This window comes from Ananas comosus, linkage group 12 (assembly GCF_001540865.1).
Source record: "Ananas comosus cultivar F153 linkage group 12, ASM154086v1, whole genome shotgun sequence".
Lineage (NCBI taxonomy): Eukaryota > Viridiplantae > Streptophyta > Magnoliopsida > Poales > Bromeliaceae > Ananas > Ananas comosus.
The window spans coordinates 4117503-4138263 of NC_033632.1; the positions used below are offsets into that span (position 1 = coordinate 4117503).

Below are 20761 nucleotides of genomic sequence, written 5' to 3' on the forward strand. Positions count from 1 at the left end.
TAGAGAGAGAAAAGTAGCATGCTACCCGTTTTATTTTATTTTTTTTTAGAAATAAACTTAGCTTAAAATGCTGAAAATGTGAATCCACTAGAATTCGAACTTGGGACCTCGAGTACTAACTATCAAATCCTTTCCCACTTGCACTATGGATGATCGGTGTATATAGCAACAAAGTTATCTAACACAATATCCTTCTTAATTGTGTTTTGGCCCTCCGAACATATGGACTTAAAAATGTTCCTATTTGTTATTTGGTTGATTTATTCTAAAGCTTATTTCATATGCAAAATCTAATTAAAACTGCTCTGGTTGCAACAGTTAAACTATGGTGGATTTATTATGTTTTATTGTTTGCAGTGAGCTTTAGAGCAATCTTCTACTGCTAGTTGTGACTAAATTAGGGTTTCTCGTTACACCAATCTGCAAATATTGAATTGTTTGTGGGATTTGGCACATTTGTTCCAATTTATCATATTTTTTATATAGTTCTTCCTATCATCTCACTTTCTGATCTCGTGTCCGCTATATTTGTAATCCAAAAACACTTGCATTTAGGAGGACCAAAGTTTTAGAATTTCTTTTCGCTCTAAGATTTATCCATTTCATTATCATTCATCTGAACAGTTTATAGGTCTTGAATGTGAAGCATGCACTGATTCTACAAATCAAAATCAAAGATTTCCGAAATGAGGTCTCAAAATAACTTTTTAAAACTCAGGCCAAACACGCTCATTCAAAGGTCCGTATAAAAAAGAGAAGAAAAACCCTGCAAATGCAAAATCATATAGCTAGAGCTGCCCACTACGGTGGCTGGCGGCGTGAGAGAGAAGGAATTCTACATTATCACACTTGCACCACGTCGTCAATAACAAACCAATCATAATTTTTCTTTTAAAATAAAAGTATAATAAAAATAATTTTTTATAATCATGATGGGACATATATGTCTAAAAAAAAATATTTGATTGATTTGTTACGCCACGTTATCAATATATTCTGTACATTTTAGAATTTTTCCTGAGAGAGGTGTGACGAGGTGTGACTAGGCGGAAATGGAAGTAACGCACGGTAATTTCGAAAAGGCTCTTGAACTTAAAATCGGAACTTCTTTATTTTTCTTGCTTTTTAAATGGACTTTCTAACGCCGTTTCCAACTTAAAATCGGAACTTCTTTATTTTTCTTGCTTTTTAACTAGACTCTCTAACGCCGTTTCCATTCTGGTTTCGGAAGGTTAGCCGCCGTGTGGCGACGGAATACAAGTTTTTCAGAATGATGTAGTGACCAAACACGGAATTAAGAGCAGGCGAATTCGAGTTTCAGAACAGGTTTGCTCCTGTTTAGGAGAGTTCTAGAAGATGAGTGTTGAAATGTTGTAATATGCCATTCGTGGCGCGCAACTTATTAGGCAATACGAAGGAAGCACCTTTTTTTATTGAGGGGGGGGGGGGTAGTCTATAATCTTCGTACGTACCAATTTTTACTTGAGTCTTCCTTTTTTTCTTTTTTTTTTTTAATTGAGTTCTTAATCTTCTAATTTTATTATAATTACATTCAAATCCTTAAAAGAAAAGATTAAAATTAACGGAATCGTCACGTCATCGTCTATTTTGGCAACTTTTTACATGTCAATTTAGTTCCTTAAACTTTGCACGTTTTTCATTTTAGTCCCTAAAAATAAAGTTCAAAATTTTAAATTTAAATTCAAAAATAATATCAAAATGGCCAATTTGCATAAAAAATTTACTTATTTTTGGCTTTTGCAAAACCGGACCACCTTTTTCGTTTTTGCAGATTCGGTCCGCTTTTTCAGCAAACTGACCAAGTACCCTTATACCTTTTTCTCTCTCCTCTTTTTTTCTCTCGTTCTTTTTTTTTTTCTCTTCCTAGAGAGCGGGGGAGACAGAGCGGACTCTTGCTCGCACACCCCCACCTTCCTCGCCTCCGACCTCGCCGAGGCCGCGCCGCGACTTTTTTTTTTTTCCTCTTCGACTTTCCTCCACTGTCTCCGAAGCCTCTCTTGCCCTCCTCCGCCCTTCTCATCCTCTCCCTCTCCCTTCTCCTCTGTCGCTTCCGACGACGATGTATCTTCGCCGGCGCCGACACCGTGGAGGTCACTGCGGCGCTGCAGCCTCGAACCAGGGGGTCCTCAGCGGCATCATTGCCTGCGCCGTGGTCATTGGCAGAGAGGGGTGACAAAATAAAATTATAAAAGAAGCAAGAAAAAAAATAAAGATAAAAAATTATAGAAAAAGAAGGATGAAGATGAAATTGCACTGTTAACTGAAAAAAAATTATAAGTTGCATTACTTAAAATGTAAACCGCAGTTTTAAGATGAAAATTACACTTTTAAACGAAAATTACACTCTTTGGGAGATATTTATACTGTTTCTCCTCTTATTGCACTCTTTCAGATGTAAATTGCATCCATTAAGATAAAACTTATACTTTTTAAACGAAAGTTGCACTGTTTCTTCTCTTGTTGCACTATTTTTTCTCTTGCTATACTATCTTTTATCTTAAACTGTACCCCTTTAAGAGATATTTATATTGTTTCTCCTATTGTTGCACTGTTTCTTCTCTTATTGTACTATTTCTCCTCCTGTTACACTGTTTTTATCTTAAATTGCACCCTTTAAGAGGAGAAACAGTATAACAAGAGGAGAAATAGTGCAACAAGAGAAAAAATAGTGCAACAAGAGGAGAAACAGTATAAATATCTCTTAAATGGGTGCAGTTTAAGATAAAAAATAGTGTAACAAGAGAAGAAATAGTGCAATAAGAGGAGAAACAGTGCAACTTTTATTTAAAAAGTGTAATTTTCATCTTAGCGGTACAGTTTACATCTGAAAGAGTGCAATAAAAGGAGAAATAATGTAAATATCTCCCAAAGAGTGTAATTTTCGTTTAAAGAGTGTAATTTTCATCTTAAAGCTGCAGTTTACATTTTAAGTAGTGCAACTCATAATTTTTTTTCAATTAACGATACAATTTCATCTTCATCCTTCTTTTTCTATAATTTTTTATTTTTATTTTTTTTTCTTACTTCTTTTATAATTTTTTTTGGTCACCCCTCTCTACGGCTCCGACGACGATGCCGCTAAAAACCCCCCGCTCCGAGGCTGCAGCATCGTCGTTGGAGGCGGCAAAGGAAGAGGGAGAGGGAGAGGACGAGAAGGGCGGAGAAGGGCAAGAGAGGTGTCGTCGTCGGAGACAATGGAGGAGAGTCGAAGAGGAAAAAAAAAAAAGTCGTTGCGCGGCCTCAGCAGGGTCGGAAGCGAGGAAGGTGCAGGGGTGTGCAGGCGATGGTAAGAATGCGTCGGCATATTGTCGGCACCAGCGAAGATGCGTCGTCGTCGTCGGAGGCGGCAGAGGAGGAAGGAGAGGGAGAGGACGAGAAGGGCGGGGAAGGCGAGAGAGGCGTCATCGTTGGAAATGGTGGNAGAAAAAAAAAGTCGCGGTGCTGGCTCGGCAGGGTCGGAGGCGAGGAAGGTGCGGGGGTGTGTGGGCCTAGGGTAAGGATGCGCCGGACAAGCCGCCTCCTCCGCCTCCGCCGCTCTCTGGGAAAAGAAAGAAAAAAAGTATGAGAGAAAAAAAAGAGGAAAGAGAAAAAGGTATAAGGGTATTTTGGTCAGTTTGTTGAAAAAGCGAACCGAATCTGCAAAAATGAAAAATGTGGCCCAGTTTTGCAAAAGCTCAAAATAAGTGAATTTTTTATGCAAATTGGCCTATTAAAATTAAAATACAATTAATACTCAAAACTCTAGCGGTGGACGTTGAGCATGGCCTTGGCGTCTTCCTGCTGCTCCAGGAGCACGTCGCTGGTGTACGTGCTCAGCAGCTCCTTCTTCTTCTTCTCCACAATCATCCTCTCGATCTCCTTCTCGTCGGGCAGCGGCACATGCACCACAAACTCCCTCTCCTTGCTCTCCGACCTCCTCTCCTCATCCGCCTTATCCCCTTCCTCCTCGTCGTTGTCACGGTAGCCGTAGTAGCTCGCGTCGACGCGCCTGTAGGTGTCGTAGAGATAGTGGGGCTTTTTGGCCTCCGGGGCCTTCTCGAAGAGCTCGAGGACGCCGGGGAGCCTCTTCGCGACGCCGAAGTAGCAGTATCCGGGGCCGCGGCCGCTAGGGTTCGGAACGTCGACGGTGTCGCCCTCGAGGGAGGTGTCGCCGAGCTCGACGATGCGGCGCTCCTAGTGGGTGCGCTCGTGGAGGAGCCTGTTGATCTCGTCATTGAGGTCGCGGAGGCGGTGCTCGCCGAGGCCCTCGTTCTGGATCTCTGCGACCTTCGCGCCGATCTCGCGCAGGATCTTGGATCGCCACCGATCGGCCTCCGCGAGGTCGCCGCACTCCGAGGCGAGGTAGGGACCCCGCGCCTTGGCCTTCTTGCGCTTGCGGTCCTCCTCCTGCTTCATGGCGATGAAGCGGTTAAGCATCGACTGCGCCTTCTCCTCGTTCCGCGCCATCGTCGGAGCCCCTCGGGGACGGAGATCACCGGAACCCTACAAGGGGGACAGTAGAGGCTCTCGCAGCGGGTAAGAAGAAGACGACGCGGACGAAGGAATATTAAGATCAAACCAAAACCCAAACCCAAACCCAAACCCAAACCCTAACCCTAACCCTAGCCCTATATATATGCATATCGGGACTAAACTTTTCGTTTATATACGCAAATCCTACTCTAATTCGTATCGTACTCTAATTCAATGAGATATTTTTTTTCTAAACCCAAATATTACGATCCAAAACGGAAAAAAATTCATACTTGATATCTACTGTAGAATATCTTACATACACGTCTCAAACTGGAAGTAGCAAGGATTTAATTCACATTTAATTCAAATTTAAAATTTTAATTTGATCCAGTTCAATCGAAATTTGTTAATCGTTAATTCGAATTTGATATTCAAAATTAATTTCAACTCAAATTTTATAGAACAATATAATTATTGTCCGCAAGGACTATTTAGATTTGAATTAAAATATAGCAATTATTTTCTACTAAAATATAACATATGAGTTTACTTTTTAAAATTTTAATTTTTCTTTTTTGTTGATTGTAAAGTTTTGAATAAATATGACCTGAAAATTTCTGTTAATTTGATATAACTATTAAATAATTGTTATGTGCATTTTTACGTACATACACTCAACTAATCTATACGATATATAAAAACAAGTATTTAAAATTTCGATCCGTCGACAAACTCATTTTAAAATTAGAAATTTAAAAATAACAGTATGAATCATTGGAAATGAATACATAACGATAAGAATAAAAACCCTCGGGAATGAATATGTAAGAATAAGATTAGGAACTCTTGAAATGAATACGTAATGAATAGATATGTAACTAACAAACTTTAATTTAATTTTTTCTCTAACAAATAACTCGTGGCAATTCAAAAAATTATTTTTCTATAAATTTAAATTTAACAACTACATAAACTAATTAAATTTAAATTTATAGGATAACCTTTTCTTTTGTTTATTAAATATTTATATATTATTCTAAATCCATAAAATAAATATTTTCTTTCCATTGAAAATATCTTTTCTTTTTAAGCAAGTATTATAAAATACTGGCGGGAGAGCATAAAATTCATAAAATAAATATTTTCTTGCCGCGCTTTCAAAATATTTATATATTGTTCTAAATCCATAAAATAAATATTTCCATCCTATTGGAAGTACCTTTTCTTTTTAAACAAGTATTAAAAAATACACACGGCAGTATTAAATCCATAAAATAAATATTTCCTTCCGGCACTTTCACATTAATTTTCGCTCATATTGTTTATTAATGTATATCGTTTCGCTCATATTGTTTATTAATGTATATCGTTTCGCTCATATTGTTTATTAATGTATATCGTTTCTCTCCTCTGTTCTGTCATAAATAAATATGGATAATCAAGATCTATGCATTTGCACTTACACTCAACTAGTGTTTGTGTGTATATATAACTTCTATATTAGTAAAAGTACCATATTATTAGTGCTTGTAAGTTTCAGCCCTTGGATTAGGCAATGTGTGATTAGGATGATAATAGTCCTCTAGAGTTGAGGGAGTGGTTGGTTGAAAAGCATGATCCAACGAGTACAAATATTCAAAGGGGTTGATCTAACGGTGAAAAAATGACAAACACCAATTGCTTAATTAGTGCTTTTAGAAGCACAATAGCTCGACTATCTTAATCTCTCTCTCCTTCTCTCTATGTATTCATATATATGTATTAATACACAAATACTAGTAACACCATACATAAGATGGACGTTGTACTTGTTAGTATTTTGATTAAAACAAGTGATTTAAAACTTCTTTAAAAGCCCATATGTATTAAAACTTAAATTTGATCTTTGGACTTTGTGGGCAGCCCACTGTCAATGGGCCTTGCCTGGGAGCCCAAGCTTTGGTCTCTTTTCATGTGGTGTTTAGTCCCACATTGGAAAGAGACCCTCACTTGCTTTGGTTTATATACTTCTTTATTCTCATTGTTATTACTTGGGAAGTGATGAGAGTGGAGCTCTCGTCTAAATACACGCACGCGCGCACGGCACGAGCACGAGCCGAGCCGGGCCGGGCGGCGGCGCGCGTGAACCCGGTTCATTTTATTTTTGTTACACTTTTCTTTTATTATTTTATTTTTGGCCTTACCTGGATTAGGTCCAGATTTGGTCCAGTCGAAGGGTCGCACCTCGGGACTCAACCAGCCCCAACGGTCTACCTCGGGAAGGTGGTCTTCCCGTTGGAACCCTTCTTTTGCTCTCCTATTTACTAGGGTGAGTGGCTGGGTTAGGACAGTAGTGACATACAGAAACCCTAGCCTGAGCTTCTCCCCTTTTCTCTCTTCTCCTTCTTCTTCACTGTTTTGCTGGATCTCTGAAAAGCTGTGACGGTTCGTTCTTGCGCCACCCTGAAGCCGTGCCGACGGGGTGGACGAAGGTCGTTGTATCGCTAGGAGTGATTGCCGGCGCCTCGTACGTGGAGGGGCAATCTTGCTTCTAGGACAGTGCAATCGCACGCCTCGACTCACAGGCTCCATCTAATCCTTTATTCTCTATAGTTTTTATTTATTTCGTTCTTAATCAACGTTTCTAAAAACAGTGGCTAAGTTGTTTTCAAACAAAATTGTTTATACAAATATTTGACTAAAGATTTCGAAAGAGAACTAATTTTTCCAACATTCTAGAAGCAAGATTTTATTTTCTCTTTCTGTCTTCTTTAGTTTACTGCGTAGAATACTATTTTGGCTGTAGGATAATATATATGTGCATGAAACTGATATTGCTATAATTCGGAATATATAAACCTAAATATATGCATGCTGTTTTTTTTTAGGTTTACTTGAAATACTGCTGATAATTAAGATTGTAATACTGCTAACATATATATATATATATATTTATCTGCATGATCATACTGTTACTAAACATTGTTTAGAAAAATTTACTGTTATATCTGTAAAACTTGGAACAGTCTTGTGATATTATTTTAGGATTACTTGAAAACAGATTTGTCATTATGGAGGACTCGTATTCGGCGAAGCCGTTCACTTTCGATGGTCGTAATTTTAAGAGGTGGCAGAACCAAATGAGGTTCTGGCTCACCACACTTGGGCTTGTGTCTGCTATCTCGGATCCTGTCGAGAATAGCAATGCACCTTCAGGTGCAATCCAGCCTACGGGCAACCGACCGTTTACTAGGAGCCAAGCCCAAGCCGGATCCGCTCTTCCCCCCTCTGAAAATGCAACTGCACCTCCACCTGTAACTGTACCCCTTGTAGATCCTAACGTGATAAACTATCATTGCCTGAACCGGATTCTTAGTACCCTATCTGATAAACTGTATGACATATTCTGTAGTGCCCAATCAGCTAGGGAACTTTGGACATCCTTAGAAAATAAGTATGGTCAGGTTGATCCTACTCAGAAGAGATACCAAGCTTCAGATTTGATTAAATTCAAATTAGTGGATAGTAAACCTATGTCTGACCAGCTCCATGATTTTGAGTATATTGTTGAGCAGCTTAGATCTAGTGGTATAAATCTTGATGAGAGTTTTTTAGTAGCCACTCTTATAGATAAGTTGCCACCCTCCTGGTCTAACCATGCAAATGATCTTAACCATAACCAAAGAGAGCTTTCCCTGAATTATGTCCTAAGATCCATTAGGATAGAAGAGTCGAACCGAGCCAAGGATAAGAAACCTACTGAACCCACTACCCAAGCCAACCTAGTAGAGAATCCTAAAAATAAGGGTAGAAACTTTCAGCCTCATAGGAACTTTAAGAAGAAGCCTTTCCATCATAGAAAGTTCAACCCAAACTTTAAGAAGCCTAAACCTGATGGGAGTGGGAGCAACTCTGGTTGCTTTGTGTGCGGGAAGACCAACCACTTTGCGAAGGATTGCTATTTTCGCAAGACTCGGCCTTCTGCACCCAAGAAGAAGAAGAACGGTCCACCTGAGCGCCAGATGAATATGTTGACTGCTGGACCTGACTCTTCTGTCCCTGCTATCAGGTTAGGATCTAGTTTAGCTGAAGTTAACCTTACCTTTAGTTCTTCTGATTGGTGGATAGATACCGGAGCAAATATTCATGCATGTTCTGATCGCTCTTGGTTTGCCACTTATCAGGACTCATGTGGAGGATCGGTGAACATGGGGAATGCAGCCTCTTCTCGCGTGCTTGGGACCGGTCGAGTGGATTTGAGACTGACTTCTGGGAAGACCCTAACCTTGCACGGAGTCCACCATGTTCCCGATATTAGGAAGAATTTGATTAGTGGTTCTCTTTTAGTTCAGCAGGGTTTTAAGTTAGTTTTTGAATGTAATAGGGTAGTTATTACTAAGGGTGTGGATTTTGTAGGAAAGGGATTTTTGAGTGATGGTTTGTTTAAGTTATCTGTATCTCCTCCCCCTATTAATGAAAGTGCACTTGTTTTGAATGTTGTTTCAACTGATGTTTGGCATGGAAGATTGGGACATGTGAATTATAATACTGTTAAGAGATTAATGCATCTAGATTTGATTCCTAAATCTGATTTGTCTAATCGTAAATGTGAAATTTGTGTGCAGGCTAAGGAGCCTAGAAAACCTTTTAAATCAGTAGATAGAGATTGTGATATGTTAGAACTTGTGCATAGTGATGTTTGTGATGGAACTAGACCTACTAGAGGTGGAAATAAATATTTTGTGACTTTCATAGATGATCATTCGAAGTATTGTTATGTTTATTTGATCAAGACAAAAGATGAGGTTTTGAGCAGATTTAAAATTTATAAAGCTGAAGTTGAAAATCAATTAGATAAGAAAATCAAGATTTTGAGATCTGATCGAGGAGGTGAATATACTTCAAATGAGATGACTATTTTCTGTCAAGAATTTGGAATTGTACATCAAGTGACTGCACCTTATACACCTCAATCTAATGGAGTTGCTGAACGCAAAAATAGAACTTTGATGGATATGGTAAATTCGATGATTATTAGTTCAGGTGCACCCGAGAACTTGTGGGGGGAAGCTTTGATTTCTGCATGTGTGATTTTAAATAGGATTCCCCACAAGAATTCTAATATTTCTCCTTATGAGCTTTGGAAAGGTAGGAAGCCTAATTTGAATTATTTTAAAGTGTGGGGGTGCCTAGCTAAAGTTAAGATACCTGAGAACAAGAAAAGGAAGATTGGTCCTAAGACTGTAGATACAGTTTTTATAGGCTATGCTTTAGATAGTAACACCAACAGATTTCTAGTGGTGAATTCTGAGATTAGTGAGATTTCTAATAATACCATTATTGAAGCTAGAGATGCAGTGTATTTTGAGGATATCTTTCCTTTTAGGACTAGAGTAGATAGACCTACTCCAGTTGAGCATGTAGGTAGCTCTAGTGGTCCTAGAGTTAGTGAGCCTACAGTAGAGGTTGAACCTAGGAGAAGTAAGCGTCCTAGAGTAGAGAAAACTTTTGGAGATGATTTTTGTGTCCTACTAGTTGAAGATACTCCTTCTACCTTTGACCAAGCTATGAAGTCTGTAGATGCATCTTTTTGGAAAGAGGCTATTAATCTTGAGATGCAATCTATTCTACAGAATCATACTTGGGAATTAACAGATTTACCTATAGGATGTAAGCCTGTAGGCTGTAGATGGATCTTTAAGAAGAAGTTGAGACCTGATGGTTCTGTAGAAAAGTATAAGGCTAGACTAGTGGCTCAAGGTTTTGCACAGAAGCCAGGTGTAGATTATTTTGATGTGTATGCACCTGTTGCTAGAATTACCTCTATCAGGATATTGTTGGCCTTAGCTTCTGTCCACAGTTTGATTGTGCATCAGATGGATGTTAAGACAGCTTTTCTGAATGGTGATTTAGATGAGGAGATCTATATGAAGCAACCTGAAGGATTTGTAGTTTCTGGACATGAAAATAAAGTGTGCAAATTGACGAGATCTTTATATGGACTTAAACAAGCTCCTAAGCAGTGGCACTTGAAATTTGATTCTTTAGTTGTATCAAATGGATTTCATGTAAACATGTCTGATGAATGTGTATATTCAAAGGAATATGATGGACAGATTGTGATCCTGTGTTTATATGTTGATGATATTTTGATTTTTGGTACCAATATAAATGTGATACATGATGTGAAGAAATTACTGAATGAGAATTTTGATATGAAAGATCTTGGGCAAGCAGATGTAATTCTCAATATGAAGATCATTAGAGAATCAAAAGAAATTGTTATGAGCCAATCACACTATAGTGAACAGTTATTGAAGAAGTTTGGATATTTTGATGTTAAACCTGTAGTGACACCTTATGATTCTAGTGTACATCTTAAGAAGAATAGAGGTGATCCAATTGGTCAGAATAGATATGCACAGATTATAGGATCTTTGGGATATCTAGTAGACTATACTAGACCTGATTTGGCTTATGCTGTAAACAGATTGAGAAGATATACCCATAATCCGAATAGAGATCATTGGAATGCTTTAGAAAGAGTTTTGAGGTATCTAAAGGGAACTATATCTTATGGATTACATTACAGTGGCTTTCCTGCAGTACTAGAAGGATATAGTGATGCAAATTGGATTAGTGATACAGCTGATGTAAAGTCTACTACTGGATTTGTTTTTCTTTTAGGAGGAGCAGCTGTATCTTGGAAGTCAACCAAACAATCTTTGATTGCTAGAAGTACTATGGAATCTGAACTTATAGCATTAGATACCACTGTAAAAGAGGCTAAGTGGATAAGAGAATTTCTTTATGATTTGCCACTGATGGAGCGACCTTTAGCACTAGTGTGTATTCATTGTGATTGTAGATCTGCAATTGATAAATGTGCTCAAGAGAATGTGGAGACTAAGATGAGTAGATTTATGAAAGTGAGACATAAGTTCATTCGACAGAGTATGAAGGAGAATGTAATTGCTTTGGAATTTGTGAGATCTGCAAAGAATCTGGCTGATCAGCTCACCAAGGGATTGTCTAGGACTGTGATCCTAGAATCGTCGAGGGGGATGGGGCTTAGCCCACAATGAAAGTTACCGGCGACGGCAACCCAACCTGTTGCAGGTTCAATGGGTAGAAACAAGTCGAACAGGTAGCTGTGAGGAGCACTATTTTTGTATCCTCATCCCTATGGCGACAGTGCTCATTTCTGCAAGTGGATAGGAAGGGCTTTAGCCCTGAATGGTTCCGAGACCCATGAGGCAGGGTGTGACCTTACAGACACCCTTCTGAGGACCTACTAAGTGTGTGGAGTTGTGAGGCCGCAACTATGGGAAGAGGGCGGTTCCCTAAAACACACATGAAACGATACTAGCGCATGGCCGTAATAGCGCTCACCCGCTTAGAACCTAAATAGCTGTACCATGTGTGCGGTTTGTGGAAATCCGATTCACCGGCCTTGGTTCAAGGCGAAGTCCACCATTGTGTCCTCGGATGTACATAGACAAGCACTAAGTGAAGGTTCAAACCCGAAAGGTACCTTCGCCGAATACGTGGTATAAGAGATCCAGCATCTTTTTGAGTTATTTTTGAATTTCAGTTTTTATTCTTCTGAAGTTTTAAATCATGTGGGGGAATGTTAGTATTTTGATTAAAACAAGTGATTTAAAACTTCTTTAAAAGCCCATATGTATTAAAACTTAAATTTGATCTTTGGACTTTGTGGGCAGCCCACTGTCAATGGGCCTTGCCTGGGAGCCCAAGCTTTGGTCTCTTTTCATGTGGTGTTTAGTCCCACATTGGAAAGAGACCCTCACTTGCTTTGGTTTATATACTTCTTTATTCTCATTGTTATTACTTGGGAAGTGATGAGAGTGGAGCTCTCGTCTAAATACACGCACACGAGCACGAGCCGAGCCGGGCCGGGCGGCGGCGCGCGTGAACCCGGTTCACTTTATTTTTGTTACACTTTTCATTTTATTATTTTATTTTTGACCTTACCTGGATTAGGTCCAGATTTGGTCCAGTCGAAGGGTCGCACCTCGGGACTCAACGTCTACCTCGGGAAGGTGGTCTTCCCGTTGGAACTCTTCTTTTGCTCTTCTATTTACTAGGGTGAGTGGCTGGGTTGGGATAGTAGTGAAATACAGAAACCCTAGCCTGAGCTTCTCCCCTTTTCTCTCTTCTACTTCTTCTTCACTGTTTTGCTGGATCTCTGAAAAGCTGTGACGGTTCGTTCTTGCGCCACCCTGAAGCCGTGCCGACGGGGTGGACGAAGGTCGTTGTATCGCTAGGAGTGATTGCCGGCGCCTCGTACGTGGAGGGGCAATCTTGCTTCTAGGACAGTGCAATCGCACGCCTCGACTCACAGGCTCCATCTAATCCTTTATTCTCTATAGTTTTTATTTATTTCGTTCTTAATCAACGTTTCTAAAAACAGTGGATAAGTTGTTTTCAAACAAAACTGTTTATACAAATATTTGACTAAAGATTTCAAAAGAGAACTAATTTTTCCAACAGTACTTGCATATAACCCTTAAGTTTTCTCCATGGGGCCTTATTGCCGCGAGCGGTGCCGGCGGCGCAATTGATGCATGGTAGTGGTGAGGGAGCATGGCGGTGACGTCTGGGCAATGTCGGAGAAGGAGCAGCGAGAGAAGGCGATGTAGGGGAGGTGGAAAAGAGAAAGGAGGATGAGAGAGGAAGCGGGAGAAGAAAGAGATGGAGAAGACAAAAAAGAGAAAATAAAGGTACTTTTATCAGAGTCTTAGAAATTTCATCTGAATCTATAATATTCAAAAAGACAGTCCAATTTTGTAAAATGGCAAAGTTCATAAATTTTTATTGAAAAGGCCATAATTCTGTTATATAAATTGAAATTTAGAATTTAGATAGATATTTCATTATTAAATTGACCCTTTTTTTTTACTTCAAGTAAAAATGTTGTGGAGACCACTTCTACTATTGACTATTTTAATTTATCTATTTAAATTTAATTTTTCTTATAATATTTTGAAAATATTATTTTTCTTAATTAAATCAAATGATGTTATTTAATTGTAATACAATGCTTATTAATTTTATAAGTGGCTTTATCAGTATTGTTGGGAATATGCCCCCGGATCAGATTTTGAGAATCTGGCGCTCACTCCGATACTGATTACTATTGATTCGGTATCAATTGTTGGCATTCCGTAGCAGGAACGTCAAATTGAACATTTACCATCAACCCATCTCCTTAGTTAAAGGCGATACAATCAAAAAAAGAGAGAAAAAAATCAAACAGAAAATACGTAGGTAAAATAAGAGAAGATTGCACTTGACTTGGAATCTCTTCCACTTGAGCCCTTTTCCGCATAAGGTAGCTTTAACTCGAGCTTTTTTTTTTAATCTCTTTCACTTTTCTCTCTTCTTTTATAAACCTAAAATACCACTTTTTCTCTCTCATATACACCCGTCCGCTAAGTGCATGCTACCTGAGCCCAAAGCTTTCTTGCATATGGCAGACCAAAAAGGGATCAAAAAGACGTACGACTTCACATGCTCTTCTACAATTTGCATATATATTATGCTATATATAAATATCTCCTAAAACTGTCACACCCCGATATCGTCAATTTAGACAGTTCGGGCATATAACAGACCCACCAAACAGATAGAGTCTTCTCTATCCGTCTAGCAAAATCTGCGCATTGACATCCAAATAGAAAAGATCAATACTATACATTTTGCACGAGAGCATAGAGAACAAGAGAATTTAAACTATCTATTATAAATGTACTTGTGCGACGCCGTACAAATACAGGGGAGATTCTGTCCATATGAACAGTGGATTCCATATATATGTACTTGGCGGATCTGTCATACCCTGGGTCGAGGTTTCTTTTTTAAAAAAAATTTGTGCATCCCCTGGCTCGATGTTTTTTTTTTAAAAAAAATTTGTGCATCCCCTGGGTCGAGGTTTAAACTATCTATTATAAATGTACTTAGAGAATTTAAACTATCTATTATAAATGTACTTGGCAGATCTGTCATCCCCTGGGTCAAGGTTCTTTTTTTAAAAAAAAATTGTGCACTTCCACTCTCTTTTTACTTAAAAGGGACCCCGGGGTGTGGCACAAACTCCACACTTTTCCCCGGAATCGATTTTCTAAAGCCGATCACTGAAATTCGCCATATATTTCAAAAATTACACCGGGATGCCGCCGGATCTCGAAACTCACCGACTCGTGCCACGAGTCACCCGCTACCTCAAAACATATCATTTTGGATGTCTTGGCAACAAACACAAGGTCACGCATCAATACGATTATCGTCGGATAATCGTTTCGATCCGGGTTCCCTAAAGTGTCGTCGGTGGCAGGCAGGTGCAGCCGACGGGCGGAGGTCGCCGCTTACGTTAGCCGGTGATGGCCAAAGAGGGTCGGGTTCGGCGGTAACAGACCGCCAGAGGCCGAAGGAGATAGAGGCGGCCGAGGGAGAAGGGATCGGGTCACCCTCTTCACTCAGGCTCAAGGAAAGGTGGAGAAAGAGGCGGAAAAAGAGAGGGAGAGGCAGGATGGAGCTTTTCCGATAGCCGGATCAGGTGTGCGCTGGCGGCCGGGGTGCGCGCGGCGAGGGTAGGGAAAGGAGGTGAGGCGGCTGGGGCCTCAGTTAAGGGTGGCAAGGGGTAGGGTTTTGCATCCATAAAACCCTAAAGGTCACTATGTATATGTGTTGGAACTTTGCAAATAAGTCCACTGAAATCCATAATTTTCAGCTGAGTCCCTCACAGCGCGAGTAAAACGCATGAATGTACCCTTATGTTCGATTTCACGCGAATCGGTACATCAAATATAAGGCTTTTTGCGAAATTTTCTTTTCGCCACTTTTGACTCCTCCTAGATCCTAGTGCTATAACAGGGGATCCGTCCGTTGGATTTGCGAACGGACTACGCCAGCACTTCCGGCACTACCGAAACATCAAAATTACAATTTTGTTTCGCCTGATTTGGTCGCAAATTCGCGTCGAAACTCATCCTCTATCCGATTCTCCAAAACCACACACACACACACACACACACATTTATATATAGAATTGAGCTCCTATGCTTTTAAAAGTACCAAGTTAGTGGTGCTTGTAGATTTTTGGCCTTTGAATTAAGAGATGTGCGGTTAGGATGATGTGGCCCCCCTAGGGTTGAGTAGATAGTTGGTTGAATAGTATAATCTAACTGATGGAAATGATAAAATGATTAGATCTAACAGTAAAAATTTATAAGCACCAAGTGCTTTGTGCTTTTACAAGTACCATAGCCGGACTCTATATACATATTATATATTGAACCAGGCTGGAATACTATCAATAGCACGAAGCTATTAGTGCTATTGATTTTTTAGCCCTTGGATTGAGAAATCGGTGGTTAGGATGATGTGGGCCCCCTAGGGTTGAGTGAGTAGTTGGTTGAATAGTATAATCTAACGGGTAAAAATAATCAAAGGGTTAAATCTAACGGTGGAAAAATCGATAGCACCAAATCCTTGGTGCCATCGATAGTACCCCAGCCGGACTCTTATATATATATATATATATATAGTCCGGCAACTATACTCTTATGAGTATAGTTCCCTTTGTACTCATAAGTTTTTGACCGTTAAATTTATTTCTTTGATCATTTCCATCTGTTAGATCATATTATTCAACCAACCACCTACTCAACCCTAGGAGACCACTATTAATCTAACCAAGGACCGCTATCATCCTAATCGCAGATCTCTTCATCCAATGATAGAAAACTTATGAGTACAAAGAAGCTATACTTATAAGAGTATAATAGCCCTAGCATATATATATATATATATATATATAACTAGCCTGGAATACTATCAATAGTACCAAGCTGTTTGTGTTATTAGATTTTCGGCCATAAGATAAAAAATGTACGGTTAGGATGATGTGGGCCCCCTAGAGTTGAGTGAGTTGTTGGTTGAATAGCATAATATAACGAGTGGAAATAATCAAAGAGTTAAAACTCTTATGAGTATAGAACACTTTGTACTCATAAGTTTTTTGTCGTTTGATCAACCCCTTTGACTATTTTCACACATTAGATCATACTATTCAACTAACCACCCACTCAACCCTAGGGAACCACTATTATTCTAATCGGGAACCACTATCATCATAACCGTACATCTCTTTATCCAACAGCCAAAAACTTATGAGTAGAAAGGACTATATACTCATAAGAGTATAATAGCCCTAGCCTATATATATATATATATATATATCAAATAAAACTCAAATTTAATTTCAAATTTTGAAGTTTCTCAATTAAAAGTCTCAGATATTACAAAATAATAATATATAACACCCAAAACATATAACAACATTAAATTATGGGTAATAATTTTATTTTTCAACATTTTTTAAGATAATAAATGTGAAAAATAAGCTATTCATGTACCAATGGCGGATAATGGTCGCTATATTAAAATATTGGCTTATAAATTCTTTGTATTTTCTTAAGATATTTGGTTAACTTAAAACTCATGAATGTTTGCCAATAATTAATTATTAATAGATTTTTTAATAGACTTTATTATAATTTCATCTTTCATTAAAAAGAGATGGAATAATTAATTAGTAATAGATGATAGAGCTATCAAATTTAACTAAATTTTAGACGCCTTAAATTTATAAATAAAAACTGTATTTCACTCCATCAACACTTTTTTTAACTCAGGTGATTACGTCCGATCAAGTATAATATATTTAAGGTCCTAATTAAAATTAAACTACCGGTATTATTATTATAATATAAAATTTTTGTCTTAATAGAGGGGAATAGAGGCGGAGTTGCAGAGAGATTTAGAGAGGGATAGAGAGAGAGAAAAGATAGGAATCGGTGGAAAACGGAAGGGTACAGGAGACAAAGGATTACCAATAATTTTTTTTAATATTTTTTTCTAATCAGAATAAATATAATTAGATTAAAAATTATATTATTGAAAACGCTACATTAACATTGTTAAATATAAAAATATTTAAACACCATTCTCTAACAGCTTAAGCTTTTAGAGTATAACGGTTGTTTAAATATTTTTATATTTAACAGACATGACATTTACTCATACAAGTATATAAAAAAAAATTCTATCCAGTATAAAAAAAAGTTTAAAAAAATATACAAAAAAGTACATCAGCTTTATATTTAAACGGTTAGAGAACGATGTTTAAATATTTTTATATTTAATAGACATGACATTCACTCAAACAAGTATAGAAAAAAAAAATTTCTATACCAGCATAAAAAGTATACAAAAAAGTTTAAAAAAGTATACGAAAAAGTACAAAAAATGTAAAGAAAAAAGTATACAAAACCATCTATACAGATAAAAATATATGAAATCATCTACGCGAAAAAAATGTATACTAAACGATCAATAAAAGCAAAAACTGTATCCACTAAAAGTAAGTATTCTATAAATGTGCCGTCGATGTGTATATCTGTAAGTTCCCGGGCAGTATGATATCGAAGCCGCAAGAGTAGAAAAAATCTAACTCTATACAGCAAGAGGACGGATACCCCTCAGCGGCAGGTAACAAGCAATCCATGTACGAAAAAACGAAAAAATTTATTACCTCTCATCAGGCCATGGTCCCATGGGCACGAGGGTGGAGGCTTCCACGCTCATTGGGGAGGAGGATGCACCGCCTAGATGAGGGAGTGATGCAAAAGAGAAAGAAACGGAGGATGCGTCAGCTAGATAAAGGGATGATGAGGAAGAGGAGGATGCGTCGGCATGAGGGGGCGATGAGGAGGATGCGTCGGCTAGATGAAGGCGCGAGGAAGCAGAGGATGTGTGGGCATGAGGGAGCGATGCAGAAGAGGAGGGAGCGGAGGAGGATGTCACGGTGAGAAACATATTTAAACGATTATTATATTTTATTATTAAAATAATTTTTTTTGAAGTACTATATTAAAAGTTATAGAGTTACAATTTCTTTTTTCTTGTAATTATGGTGAAGATTCTATAACCTTTCTTTCTTTTTTTTGCTTTTAAATTTGCAGCTGACGGAATTGCAATGTACAAACGTATGTTCAATTTTAATCTTATAACCTATGTAATTTCATCCAATAATCAAGAACGTACCACCGTAGTGGTGGTGGGGTTGCGGAATGTCGTGGGGGTGGCAGGATCAGTCTTCTTGAGCAAAAAACACTTAACAATAGAAACTATGTAGTAAAATTTAATAGCCAGAAAAAAAAGGTTAAAGTTCAATATATACAGACGCTGCAATATGCTCAGGTAACTGAGGTGGAGGATCCCAGCTCTTCCCTGTGAAGAGAATTAAATTAAATAATATTCAGAAAAAAAATATATTTTTTTTACTTACAGTTACAGTTGCTATAAGAAAGGAAAAATATTTAGATTTTTCTGTAAAAATATAGCTTGAAAAAGTGATTGTGTTCATAGCAAAACAAAAATCAGCACAAAAATTACAAATGGACTGGATACCGAAATCAAAAATTTGATAATGATTAGGGTCTAATGTTGCAATTAGCTCCCACTACTAATATTTTGATTACGAGAAATATGGCTTGTTTGATCTACATTCTGAAAAAGTGATCTTTGTACAATGATTTTGGTTAGCATTTGGCTAAATATAAATAAGAAACGAATTTTCTCCATTGATTTTATAAAGCTGTTTCGTAAAAATTTTTTGTTGATGGCAAAATATGAAAACCATTGTAAAAAAGAATCCCTTTTTATTTAAACTTAACGAAACATTCTATAGCTTTTAACAAAATTTAATTTTCTAAACCAAAATTATTCGAAAAAATCACTTTTTCAGAATCTAAGCCAACCGGATACATTGTTTTTTAATTTTTGAAGCCCAAAATTACAGCTAACTAAAGTCTACTACTCAAAATCTAATTCTACTTTTGAACAAAAATTTTAGATTTTTTATTTTGATTTTAGATTCAAATTTTCAAATTTAATTTTAATTTTAATTTTACATTTTAGATTTGTTTGCATTTCTTGTGCTCATAAATTTTCGATCGTTGCATAAAAAAATGTGCGGTTAGGATGATGGTAGTCCCCTAGGGCTGAGTAGGTGGTTGATTGAATAGTAGATCTAATAGGTGAAAATGATCAAAGATTTAGATCTAACGGTTGAAAGTTTATAAATATAAAAAAATTTATATTTATAAAAGTATAATAGCCGGACTCAATATATATATATATATAGAGTTCGGCTATGTTGCTTGTAAAAGCACCAAGCACTTGGTGCTTGTGAATTTTTTACCGTTAGATCTACGCCTTTGATCATTTTCACACGTTAGATTATACTATTCAACCAACCACCCACTCAANGGAGTTACAATTACACTATTATATATATATATATATATATATATATATATATATATATATATATATATATATATATATATATATATATATAGTCCGGCTACTATTTTATTAAAAGGATAAAAGGTTTTGTCCTATAAAATCATTTTGGTTGATCGGGCTTTTAAATTGATAATCAATATTATTAAAATTGATCTACACTATTAAAAATATTTAGAAACCGAATTTTATAATTTTTAAACCGGTCCAGTAAATGGCCCATACGTGACTGGCTTACCTCACCCTCTACGTCATCACCAGTTTACCTTTCCCACCCAATTTTTTTGTTTTAAATCCACCACCACCAACGGCCACAATTCCCCGCCGTCCGATCTCCTAGCACCGCTTCCGCCGTTGCTCCTCCACCGCCCCGTACGCCCGAAGTCCTCAACAGCCACAGCAGCTACTCTTCGGGCTTCACCATCACCTCCGCCTCAACCGCCTCTCCCGATCCCCCTCCCCCTCCCCCAAACGCAACCCAAACCCCTCCACCGCGACGAGAAGGGATCGGCAGAAGAGCGAGAAGCGGACGCAATCGGAGAAGAGGGAGCGGGAGAGGAGAAAGGAGGAGAAGGAAGAGGTGGGGCCGAGCAATCCGGCATTGCATCGTCAACGAATGATCTTTCAGAGTCTAAATCAGAATCCCCCTAAGCAAAAGTCGACCTCCGCTCAAGAAAGCTCAGGAGGGAAGGTCGACCTCCACCGATGACGGCTCTAGCACTCAAAACTCAACCTCTCTGCATAACATCAGGAATTCTCCGGCCTAAGATAGTATGCCGGCGAAGATGCTCGGTCGAGAACCCAACCTAAGTTCCAGAATGACGTAATATACTACGACTAGAATTAAAATTACTACAAGCTACAAAGCTACAAACTACGGTACTGCAATTACCCTAAGAATGTTTAGTGTGAC

The 20761-nt window shown here is 38.1% G+C and overlaps 1 pseudogene; it reads right to left on the reverse strand.

The window, feature by feature from the left end:
- On the reverse strand, window positions 3763-4484 carry LOC109718488 (annotated as a pseudogene).